This window comes from Berghia stephanieae, chromosome 10 (assembly GCF_034508935.2).
Source record: "Berghia stephanieae isolate SIO BIC M18660-M18661 chromosome 10, UCSD_Bste_1.3, whole genome shotgun sequence".
Lineage (NCBI taxonomy): Eukaryota > Metazoa > Mollusca > Gastropoda > Nudibranchia > Aeolidiidae > Berghia > Berghia stephanieae.
Genome location: NC_088369.1, coordinates 22,340,967 through 22,354,106, shown reverse-complemented (window position 1 = coordinate 22,354,106; position 13,140 = coordinate 22,340,967). Strand labels below are relative to the sequence as shown.

Genomic DNA, 13,140 nt, shown 5'->3' with positions numbered 1-13,140 from the left:
GTTTGAAAAGTCTTGATCTTTATTTTTTATTTATTTATTTATTTATTTATTTATCTATTTATTTATTTATTTGTTTGTTTATTTATTTGTTTATTTATTTATTTATTTATTATTTTTTAAATTTATTTATTTATTTATTTGTTTGTTTGTTTCTTTATTTATTGATTGATAGATTCATTCAATTGTTTATCTATCTATGTATTTATTTATTTTACGAAATGTCTAATTTGGAATTCCCTTAGTGAGATACATGGCTGCTCCACAATTTTTTTCTGAGTGTATACCTATCAGCTGCTACCGATCTAACAGTATCATAAACGTATGGTGCAATAAACGCCCGACCGAATGAATAATTGATTAATAAAATAATTATATCGTCATGTGCTCTCTCTCTCTCTCTCTCTCTCTCTCTCTCTCTCTCTCTCTCTCTCTCTCTCTCTCTCTCTCTCTCTCTCTCTCTCTTCTCTCTCTCTCTCTCCTCCCTCTCTCTCTCTCTCTCCCTCCCTCTCTCTCTCTCTCTCTCTCTCTCTCTCTCTCTCTCTCTCTCTCTCTCTCTCTCTCTCTCTCTCTCTCTCTCTCTCTCTCGAATTTATGTTGTCATCACTGACAGGAGGCCCCATAATTTTGAGCGTTGAACCACGTCCTTGCGATGATTCACTCACTTGACCCCTAAGCATGGGTATAACTTCCTTGAAAAATGAAATATTCGATATCGACCATCACCACTACGAATATTCATAGGTATCTATTCGAGCATCTGCAAAGCTTATCTACATCTTATAATATTTTTGTTACCGCCTTTCAGTTTTCGTTTTCAAATTGAAAACGATAGATAAATACGGTAGATAAATAGACAATAAAGTAAAATTAGCGGAACAAACAAAAAACAAAGCAACAACCATGGATCTCACTGATCCAGCAACCAAATGATTGAATGAATGAATGAATGAATGAATGAATGAATGAATGAATGAATGAATGGATGAATGAATGAATGAATGGGAAAACAAAAACAAACGTTTGTTTTCATCAAAGACACTAACTCAACGTTTAATCCCTTTATACAAGTCAAAGTGGTACTAGGCTGATAGAGGCTGTGGTACTAGGCTGATAGAGGCTGTGGTACTAGGCTGATAGAGGCTGTGGTACTAGGCTGATAGAGGCTGTGGTACTAGGCTGATAGAGGCTGTGGACTGTGAAAAATTAGAAACGAAAATGATTATAACAGCTTCAAAAAATAACATAATACCAAACAATGTATTTTGTTCTTTTTTAAAGCTGTTATATTCATCCTTTTATACGTGATTTAGCATCAAACGCATATCGAATAGCACTGCTACTATCGGTCAAGCCTGCGCGGAGTGTCGTGCAATGAATTCGTAGGTATGCTGAAATTCAAGTTGATCCAAAGAGATCGTCGTGGGTGGGTAAAGTCGTGAGACACGGTACATCAATTCAATTCATCTCAACGGTTTATTTCAGGCAATTGTCAATATGAACCATGCATTTACATATAATTCCAAATCAATACAGGTAGAAGGAAACTACCAAAATAATTAGATAGATAAATAAATAATAAATATGAATATAATCAATAAATAGACAGAAAAAATAAATAGATAAATAAGTGAATAAATAAATAAGTAACCATAACTTGACCATGACAATATATAAACACATGCAAATCATTTTTTTTTTTTCAGGAAACAAAATAAATAACATATATACAAATTCAACGGTCGAAAAATAAGTCGAGCACAGTCAATGACAGAAAAACATTTCTAGGGGGGGGGGGGGGGGGGTACGCCAGGGCTTCGTTTGTGACACCCTGTTGTGTGTGATAGCCTGTTGTGTGTGATAGCCTGTTGTGTGTGATAGCCTGTTGTGTGTGATAGCCTGTTGTGTGTGATAGGCTGTTGTGTGTGATAGCTCATCTATAACATGAAGGAACGTTCAAACGCTATGAGGAAATATTCAGATTGCGAAAATGAGAGGAAATTGGTTAAAGCGGCAGCGTAGTTCAGTGGTACAGTCTTTGCTTTGTACCCGAAAGGTATAGAGTTCGATCTCCCACTGCTGCCCTGTGTGGCATTGAGCAAATCACCGCGTTGCGATCCATAGAATGTTATTCATTCTACAGATCGGGACTACTTTTACTACTACACCTACCACTACTACCACTGCTACTAGCTACTTGATTGGTGCGCATTCTATGGATCCATGGAAAGCGCTGCGCAATTGATCGATCGCGCAAAATCAACAGAAGGCGCAAAACACATTGACATACATTCATAGGAACAATGATGCTCTAAAACACCCAAATCTATTCCTATAATATCGAAGAAGAAGAAGAAGAAGAAGAAGAAGAAGAAGAAGAAGAAGAAGAAGAAGAAGAAGAAGAAGAAGAAGAAGAAGAAGAAGAATGAGGTGGATGAGGAGGAGGAGGAGGAGGAGGGGAGGAGGAGGAGGAGGAGGAGGGGAGAGGGAGGAGGAGATGGAGAAGGAGGGGGAGGAGGAGGAGGAGGAGAAGGGGGAAGAGGAGGAGGAGCGGAAGATGAAAAAGAGGAAGACGCTTATATGTTGCAGGCGCTGTAGAACCCTTAAAAACAAAAACAAAAAAATACAAACAAAACAGCAGTGTTTTTCGTGAATCCACAAAATATACAACAATCCAGTGTTGGTGGCGGTAGTGGTTGTAGTGGTTGTAGTGGTAGTGGTGGTGGTGGTGGTGGTAGTAGTAGTAGTAGTAGTAGTAGTAGTAGTGGAAGTAGTAGTAGTAGTAGTAGTAGTAGTAGTAGTAGTAGTAGTAGTAGTAGTAGTAGTAGGTAGTAGTAGTGTAGTAGTAGTAGTAGAGTGGTGGTAGTGGTGGTAGTAGTAGTAGTAGTAGTAGTAGTAGTAGTAGTAGTAGTAGTAGTAGTAGTAGTAGTAGTGGTGGTGGTATTAGTGGTAGTAGTGGTAGTAGTAGTAGTAGTGGTGGTGGTATTAGTGGTAGTAGTGGTAGTAGTAGTAGTAGTGGTGGTGGTGGTAGTAGTAGTAGTAGTAGTAGTAGTAGTAGTAGTAGTACAGTGCACTCTGGATACGTCGACGTTGCCTAAGTCGATTTTTACCCAAGTCGATTTTTTTTCTTGGTCCCTCCCCCTTCTTCCTATATAACATTAGTAAAAACAAACAAACTCCACATAAGTCGATGTCGCTTAAGTCGATGTTCTTATCACTCATGACTACAATAAAATCACAAATAAACAAGTATTTCCATTGGTTAAAAAAGCTACCAGTAAGAATTTTCAGTGGTTAAGAACATCCGCGAACGATTGGCGCACATCGATGTGATGTAGGTGCTTTTCCTGACGTCCGTGTTCAATGTACATAAGCAGTATTGAATAACTTTAATTTCTCAACTTCAAGTTCAAGATTTTTTTTGGGTTCTAATCCCAGGCCATCCTATGTAATGGCCCTCTTAATTAGTATCAATTTTATCAAGAATTCAAATCAAGTCTACAACTACAATGGCAAACCTATCGCGGAAAAGGAAGATTCGATGCATTTGGAAAGTCTGGCATGCGACAGAAAATCATCGCATAGAAAATTGGCATACCGGCTATTTCTGTCTCGACGATTTACAAGAAGCATGACCTTGACCTAGAGGCTCCTACCTTTCCGCTTTTCGCGGAATAATTTCACTTAATTGGTATACATTCCCAATTCAAGGCAAAAATTCCGCTTTTCACCTTTCCAATCGAGGAACATTTAATAAAATAAAAGTCTGTAGTGAAAAAAAATTTAGCTATGGCTTATTTCGTCAGCATCTCCTATGGTCAATCAACACACATTTTGTGAGTCTGATTAGTCCCTTCAAAGTGTGTGCTGTCTGGGAGGGGGGTTGACCGAAGTATTATTATTATTATGGTGACTCCAATTTGTGAGGTCAATGACCTTTGTAATATTATATGTTGGCTTCATTCCGTAATAATATTATTGAGTACGGTCAGCTTCTTTCCCTATTTAATTTTAGCCCTGTGTAAGTGTGTGTGTGTGTACCAGCACGCGCGTTTGTTTGTTTAGGTGTGTAGGGGGGGGGGGTCCTGACAAGGTTAAATCCATCCGTTCAATGCTTTGCTCTCAGACGGCCAGGACCTGTGTGTTCTCTTATTATTATTTGACCCCATTCTTAGTCTTTACACAATCTGTACATTTTTACACATTTTATATTTTTAATCATTTGAGTACTTTTGGATTGTCTATTACATTTTCTGTTGCAAAGCATGTCATAGTCAATAACAGTAAGTTGATTCCGCTTTTTTATCTCAAATTCCGATTTTTATGTATTCTGATTCCTCTATGGGGCTATTGGGGGTAGGAGCCTCTGATGACCACTACAGAGACCGCGCGATATGAAGGGACATACTTATTCTTGATTGGTTTGCCTTGTTCACATGCGTTTTTGCTCATTTGGTTACACTCCGGTTAAGTTGATTTTCGGATAAGTCGATTTTTTTCTCGGTTCCCCTGGGCATCGTCTTATCCGGAGTCCACTGTAGTAGTAGTTAGTAGTAGTAGTAGTAGTAGTAGTTAGTAGTAGTAGTAGTAGTAGTAGTAGTAGTAGTAGTAGTAGTAGTAGTAGTAGTAGTAGTAGTAGTAGTAGTAGTAGTAGTAGTAGTAGTAGTTAGTAGTAGTAGTAGTAGTAGTAGTAGTGAGTAGTAGTAGTAGTAGTAGTAGTAGTAGTAGTAGTAGTAGTAGTAGTAGTAGTAGTAGTAGTAGTAGTAGTAGTAGTAGTATGTAGTAGTAGTAGTAGTAGTAGTAGTAGTAGTAGTAGTAGTAGTAGTAGTAGTAGTAGTAGTAGTAGTAGTAGTAGTAGTAGTAGTAGTAGTAGTAGTGAAACAACCATTGATAGATATCTTTGTATTGTTCATATCAAAGCCGTTAAAAGGATGAAATCCTAATTTAAGCCTTTGGATATGATATGCTATGCTGTGTTATGTTAATAAAAGCGTAAGAGTGATAATGGAGAGGTACGAACCTTCCGTCAGCACAACAATAAACAAATCAACTTGAAAAACAAAACATTCTTCGCAAACATATCCTTTCGACATTCTTTGCAGATTTCCATTTTGTTTTACGCAGGCGCTGTGTTATTTTATATTATTCTATGTTATGTATTATATTTAAACGAGATTTTATTATCATAAAACGATAGCATTAATTTATGTCAGTTTTCCTTTTTTTTATTTTTTTTTTATTTTTTTATTTATTTTTTTTTTTTACGATGCTCTACCTACTGAACTTATGAATAATCGACTACAAGTCGACTACAAGCCATCAATGACCGTCTACAGCAGCTGTTTGTCTACCTGTTCAGTTTGGCTTTTTTGAAGCCAAATGCGTTGGGAACACTAATATTATCACGAAATGATAGTCTATCGTCATTGTTTTCAACCCTTTTAATCTAAAATTTAAAAAATGCTCTTGATTTCAATTTGAGAGCATTGTCAAGATGAGAATAGTGAATTTTAACAATAAATGATTTGTCATTTGGGCAAGTTAACATTCATAATATCATGACTCTAATTTTCGAGAAAATAAACCCCCAAAAAACGAGACGCTCAGTAACTCTAGAATTCATCAGATCCATTGGGTATGAACCCGAAGTACTATCATCTCAACTCACATTATATAGATCACAAACGACCAGGGTTGAAATAGGTTTGACATTAATTTGATGTTTCACACTATCGTTAGTTTTCAGTTTTGGCTGAATTTGTAAAACTCTATCTGGCGTCCTTAAAAAACGATCAAAAGACAAGATAGCCAGTTTGGCAATTCAAACACCAACTCCTCCTCTTCAAATCATTATTTGAGTTCAAGTTCAATTTCAACGTCTTTATCTACAAAAGGCGGATTGCCCATCACTGCAGATTTTATACAATTATTTGGTGACTTTCTCCATTATTGTGTTATTGAGTTGAAAGATAAATGTTTAATAGTTGATCAAATTTATTGTTGTTGGTAATATCTATGATTTCTGGTGGGAGAGCGTTTCATTCCTTGATAGTTCTTGGGAAGAAACTGTTTTTATATTTGTTGGTTCAGTGTGTTGGGGTTGTGAACTTACTGCTATGATAATTTCTTTGAATGTACTCGTGCCTATGACCGAATAAATCAATTGACAAACAACAGGATCTACATAGGCAAGAAATAAAAAAGAGAGAAAGATGAAGGGAAACAAGTTAATTAAAAGAGCTAACAACAAACTACTTGGATGTCGGCAATATTCAAAACAGGAAGGCAGAAGAGGCGACGGGCAAGTGGACGGCCATTGCTGGCGCGTGCAGTCCATAGAAATGTAAATGTTGCTGCTCGAAGCTCGAAGAAATAAATAATAAAGTGAAATTGAATGTAAGCTTCAATTTAATTACAAAAGCAGATCAAATGAACGTTTCGGGTTCCCCTTTATCAACAAAACAGGATGAATCTGTAGATTAGACAATATAGTCACACACCTCACATACTCTAACCGTACGCAGGTGTAAAATGAGTACTCATTGGTCATTAACAGCGTTGTCTCTGTCGGGAAAAAATGTAATATCGCCCAACAGGCGTCATGTTTCGTCCCACATATTAAATGTTGCTCTTTACTAGGGTCCCCTTGGAATACGCATTGGGCACGTTTAATGAATATTGCTCTATATAAATTCTCAGAATGTAAATCCAGCGTGACCAGAAATGAAATATTAATTCATACTCTTAAAGGAACCATATTTTTTCTCTACAATAGAATATAAACACATCGTTCGTCTCATATTTCTAGCTGTAGATACTTTATTTTATCAGCACCTTAACTTTAACCAACCGCTACAATACTGGTTTGAGACTATGAGTCACAAATGATATTGCTGATATAAATTTGGCATCATACCATCAAACGCTTAGACTTGTTTCGGCTTTTTGAAATATGAACTATCTGGCAATCTTGGTTGAGAAGGGGAAAAAAAAGAACACACTTCACTGAACAACAATAGGTAGAAGTTACACACAGACGACTGAGTAGTAAGGAGCATAATAAGAGAGTATGTAAGGACGAATTCTAATTCATTTATTGATTATTGTATTGAGAACATTCAGAAACAGAAAAGTTCAGTACCGTTGGAAATTGTATCTTCATCTCTTTGGATATTTTGATATTGAATTTTTCATTTTTGGAATTTTATTGAGGTGAGTATCAATCTCGGTCTCCATCCATCGATAAATTATCTCTAACTAATCGCACTTTCACTTTCAATGTTGCCTTATCAATATTAAACTCACCACAACAAACTTCATAGACATACGACGCTACACTCAACAACAATATGAGTTGAATTACTTTATCCACATGGAAGACTTTACTTTGGATTTGGATGCCTATATTTTCTATCTAGACTAGGCGATTTGATTTTGCATCCAACTCCAACCAACCTAGAATTTGAAATGAAGTTGAAGTATGATTATATTTCGGCAATTTAGTGTCTTACTCTTTTTCTTACTCGTACTCAGACTGCTCCAGGCCAAAGAATAATTGATATTGCTGCTGCAGCCACAGGGACCCATAGACTAGCCACTCAACGGTCTCCTCTTGGTGGGTCTGAGTCTGACCTTTCTTTGTGATAACAAACTGGCCATCAACTCCACATTCTGACTAGGTTTTATTGAAAGCAGTCAGTCTTTATTCGTTGTTTTCTTGTATTCCGAATGGAATCTTCTTAACATTTCTATGTGGTAAATCAGATTTGATAGAAAATAGTTAGTGCAATAATTTTAAAGCTATTCGTTGTTCAGTCTCCCCATTGAACTAAATAACACTTGAATTTTGGGAGCCCTTCGATATCACTACTCTACATAGTTGATCACCTTGAATTGAATTTTTATCAATTTTTTATGTCTACAATTAAGGTCTTTATTTTGTTACGGTTATAACGCTCGAAGTCAAATGTTTCTCTCTTTGGATAAATGAAACTTCAATTTAAGGATAGCGACTAAGTAGAGAGGGGTGGAAGTTGGAAGGGTTCCTGCTTACTATAGTATATCATATTATTACTAAGTGGCAATTCGGACTCGAGTCTGAATGGTCTCCCGTGGCTATTCCGACTCAAACTCCAGTTGGCAGAGGGTGGGACTGATAAGGAAGTAAAAGAAGAGTTCAGAAGAAATTCTGTTTTGTTCATATCAGACTGACTCAGCTTCGGACTGTAGAATGATTATTGCCTGTCTAACACTAGAGTTTTAACTCTTTTCTTTTTAATTTCTAACTGTACTTCCAATAATTGATCAATTATTTTGTCTTTCTCATCAGATAAAGTGGGTTTAGACTACCCGTTGATAGTTACTATACTTAATTTTTATTTTGATTTGCATCAATTCTACGTAATTATCAATATTTTTTAAGGTATTAAAATTAAAAAACTATACTGCCACGGAAGACTATTCAGAGTTCAAATAATCTGTTGATTGCACATGCGCATTGGAACTTGAGTCAGAATAGCCATGGGGGACTATTCAGTCTCGAGTCCAAATAACCGCAGTCATATTATTATTGGCATTTTTATTTCATAGCAATATTGTACCTTTATTTAGATAGTGTCATCGCAAAGTTTATTTTCATTGATAGGCTGAGATAGGTTATTATTGATCTTATTTTTCCTCCCCTCTGTGCGCTTAAGCTTTTGGGTCGGATCCCGCTCTTGAAACTTATTTCATTTGGTTGATGAAACTAGGCAAAATAAGTGTCTAGCCCATGAACTTTCTATGAAGTCTGTGTCTGTAGTTAAAAGTAGAATGGAATTTGTTCATTCATAAAAGGAATGAAAATAATAACTGGTTTCATGCATTGCCTGTACTCAACCCATCTTTTCTTCATTTTCCCTCTTGGATAATGATTGATATAGTATGATTTTTATTTTAAAAACTTGAGTGTGTCACCATATCCGCTAAATGTGCTGAAAACGCTTTGCAAGGGATCTCAAGCCAACATCAATAACACTAAACATATATGTCAAATCATGTGGCTTTTGAAGCAATACTACAATTTTACTTTTGATCAGAGTTAATACTGTTAGTTACTGGTCAGGTACTCATTCTACACCTGAGTATGATGAGAATGTTGACTGTTATTAAAGTGCTTTTTCCAAGAGGACTGAATTCTGCACTATCAGCAGGATTTGAATCAATGACCTACAGGTTGTCGTACCAGTAAGGTTGCAGGTTCAAAGCCCCATCGTCGCCGCAAAATTTTTATTCTCTCTGGCACTTTCCTTCTCACTTTGTTTCTTGACCTTATTACAGGTCCAAAGCCGAGTTTCACAGCACAAGATCAAATAGCTGCTTTATCATTAGTATTGCTTTATCATTAGAATTTGTAGTCTTCCAGTGCCTTTGGGATGGGTGCAAGTGTGTTTGTGTGAGAGTGTGTGTGTGTGTGAATTAGGACAGCGGTTCCATCAGGAAGTTTATGCACTACCATTGAACTTTGTTCCTACAAAACCAGACATAATCCTATATTTCATGCGTTTATCCCATTGCTTGTCTTCATTGTTTTCCAATACTCTTAATTTGGTTAAGATGCGTTGTTTTATATATTCTTCTCAATTTGGTACTCTTAGTTACTTTTAGCGAACGTGTCTTTTTGTTTACATTCCAAGATTTTTCTACAACAGAGAGTTGTCAATCTGGTTTTTTAGTAGTGTATTTATCTTTTGTTTTTTGTTGTAAGCTGAAGAAGGGTTTTAAGCCTGAAACGTCTGTATTTGGTATTTTCTTCCTTTTTGAAGCTGTTATATTCATTTTTGTTTAAGACATAAAGATAACGAAGTGTGAGAATATTGATTTTGCTCAGTGAAAATCAATAAAAATGAAGGAACTCAATTTATGGTAAATAATGATGAAGATATATTATATTTATGAATGTCTAAGTTACAATGTTTTGATAAGCATCTGTACCAATGTAAAGTTGTTTGCTTCAAAATCTATATTTAACCAAAAAAATAAAACACCCAGAAAAACAAAAACAGAATAGTTGAAAAGCTTTCGATATGCGATACCTTTGGTAGATGCAGAGTACTCCATGCACTGTCCACAAATTCAATGAAAAGATCCTGGGGTATATATAAAGATGACAATTTTGAATATGTTTGACGTGTGGCAAGGAACGGATAGCTAGAGTCATTAATTTGCTTATACATTTGAATTTGAAACATATCTGGATAGCGCCGTGAATAAAACAAAGAAAAACTGAAAAACTTCTCATGTGGCTTTTTATTTTATGCCTGGAACTGGGAAGGAACCTGAAAAACAAGTTGACTTTTAAGATATTTCAAACGGTAACAACTGGATCAATCTTTTTTATATTACAAGGGGTCTCATTCCTAGCCAACAGCAACGCTTAATATGTAGGACAATACGTGATGCCTGTTTGGCGACAACATTACAATTTTTGGACAGAGACAACACTGTTGATGGCCAAGCATTTATGTTCCACCAGAATACCATGAATGTGGATGAAGGAAAGTAACGTTGTCCCCCAATGATCTCAACTATGGGTCGCTCAGTGCTGGACTTGAACCCTGGGCCTTATGGTCCAAAGGGGAGAGTCATACCACAAGACCGCATAGTCATATGCCTCATTCAGCGTGAAAAGCTAGAAAGGTCAATGGCCTCATTGAAACGTATGAGACCATGTCTCCTTCTAAATGTTACGTGTTACTGTTGGCCAGGCTCCCTTTGAAAAGTGCTTTGAGCACGTTTAGTGGATAAATTGCTATATAAGAGCTCAATTTTTATTTTATTTATTTATTTTAAAAAATACAAACTTGACCCAAGTTCCATATTTTTTAGTATAAATTCAAAATCTGAGTGGTCTGTCCTAATACCCGTTTTGCGGCTATGGATGATAAATGTACCTGATAACCCTTGGTCATGGGACCAGGCCCAAAATATTTTCTCCTATATGATTTATTTTTCTTCTGATTCTGGGGTATTTATGGGGAAATAATCAGTCTGCTTGTTTTCTTTAGACCTACTTATTAATAATAGTATTGAAATTATTAATGATGATGATGATGATAATAATAAAAATAATAGTAAAACAATAATAATAATTATATTATTATTATTATTATTATTATTATTATTATTATTATTATTATTATTATTATTATTTTTATTATTATTATTATTATTATTATTATTATTATTATTATTATTATTATTATGATAATGATGATAATGATAATAATAATAATTATAATATTATAGCATTTCTATATGGCATACCTATGCTGATGTCACGCTCTGTGCGCTTCACATTGGCAATACAAATATGACATTAAATAAAACATTTGCAGCGGTATTCTAATAACACACATACAACATCAATTGACTCGACACATACATGAATAAATAATTGGACGGATAAAACCAATATACAATACAATAGAAGGCTCTATGCACGATATTGCTCATAAAATAAATAATGTTTCTAACTGGATTTTAAAATCTTGGTGATTGAAAACTTGAGCTTGAGCTTGGACTTTTATATAGAGCAATATCCAGTAAATGTGCTCAAATCGCTTTACAAAGGGTCCATGACCAACAGCAACACGTAACATGTAGAACGAGACATGACGCCTGTTAGGCGATATGATTTTTTTTTTCTTCTGACAGACAACGCTGTTAACGACCAGGTACTATTTTTACACCCGCGTACGGTGACAGAATGTGAGTAAAGAGCCTTTTCCAAGGACTCAACTATGTGCCGAGCGAGGCTCGAACCCATGACTGATCCGAAAGCGAGTTTCATACCACATAGCTGCACAGTGGTGCTTCTCTTATATTACAGTTTTGGAGAGAGAATTTTTATACATTAAGCCCTGGTTTTAAAAATATATTTTTTTTCTCCATACTATCGTTTCAATCGTGGCTGATTAGTACAATGTTCAGTTGATACAGTTTCAAGTTGGATTGCATTCACTAAAATAGCGTTGAGCGCGTTTAGTCGTTGCCATCGTTAACTTATAGCCTGACACTGACCAAAAAATGAAGTCAAAAGACAAGTCTTTAGCCACAAAAGAAAACAAATCGTGAGTCGTATTCAATAATATAGTTCAACCAATGGGATCACTTGTTTCCTTGAGCACCACTAACGACAACTCACTAAGCGGTGCACTAACCTAAAACATGACGTCAAAAGATAAGTTCAAGTTGGTTCTGGTGTCAGGCTTTTAGTTCACGATGGCTACGGTTTAGTGGGTGACGGTATGTTAAAATTATTAATTTGAAATTTTAAAAATTACGCCCTTCCGCCACGGCATAAATAGATACCGTCGACTAGGCATTCCATGAAGGAATATAATCTATCAAAAACGATGTCTGATGTCAACAGGAATCCTCCATGTCGTCCAAAGAAAGCAAATTGGGGGTTAATCATCTTGCCAAAAAAAAAAAAAAGGGGGGGGGGGGCACGGAAGTGTCGGAAGCGGGGCTCGAACCGGGTCACATTAAAATGCCTCTAACCACTCGTCCACTTCTCTCTCTCTCTCTCTCTCTCTCTCTCTCTCTCTCTCTCTCTCTCTCTCTCTCTCTCTCTCTCTCTCTCTCTCTCTCTCTCTCTCTCTTCTGTCTTTTTCTTTCTCTCTCTCTATCTATCTCTCTCTCTCTCTGGGTGGGGTCCCAGACCTCCCATAGTGGGCAGGGGGTACATGCTGTGTCTTCTATCCCCTTATATCTGTTTTCCAACATGCTTTCTGTCTTTGTCTTAGAATGAGATTACTTGGTTTTGTCCTGGCCCTGGCCGGAGTCCTAGCTGGGAGGGAAACAGTCAAATGCATAGTTATTGTTTTGGGAGATGATATTTTTTTTCCTTGTAAATCATCTCTCTGATATGTATTATTATATTTATTTTGAATTTATAATGTAAGCATTTGAGTGTATTTCTCTTTGTTGGATTTTGTGCTTGTGTCCGGATGAGACTTATAGGTGGTCTCAAACTAAGTACTTTGATAGTGTGCTCTTGGAATCTACATCTGATCCCTATTTGTTCCCAGTTCCCCTATATCTTACTTTTTCTTGTGTGTTTTATTTGTAATTCTAGAACTTTTTACTATCCCATTTTCT

The 13,140-nt window shown here is 36.2% G+C and overlaps 1 protein-coding gene across 1 annotated transcript in view; it reads left to right on the top strand.

The window, feature by feature from the left end:
* Positions 1 to 6,925: 6,925 nt before the first annotated feature.
* The window catches only part of LOC144980827 (UDP-glucuronic acid decarboxylase 1-like), a 54,700-nt gene continuing 48,485 nt past the window's right edge, over positions 6,926 to 13,140 (top strand). Inside the window, exon 1 of the mRNA XM_078928664.1 lies at positions 6,926 to 7,209. The gene's annotated coding sequence lies outside the window, so the exon portion shown is untranslated. The remainder of the gene's footprint in view (positions 7,210 to 13,140) is intronic.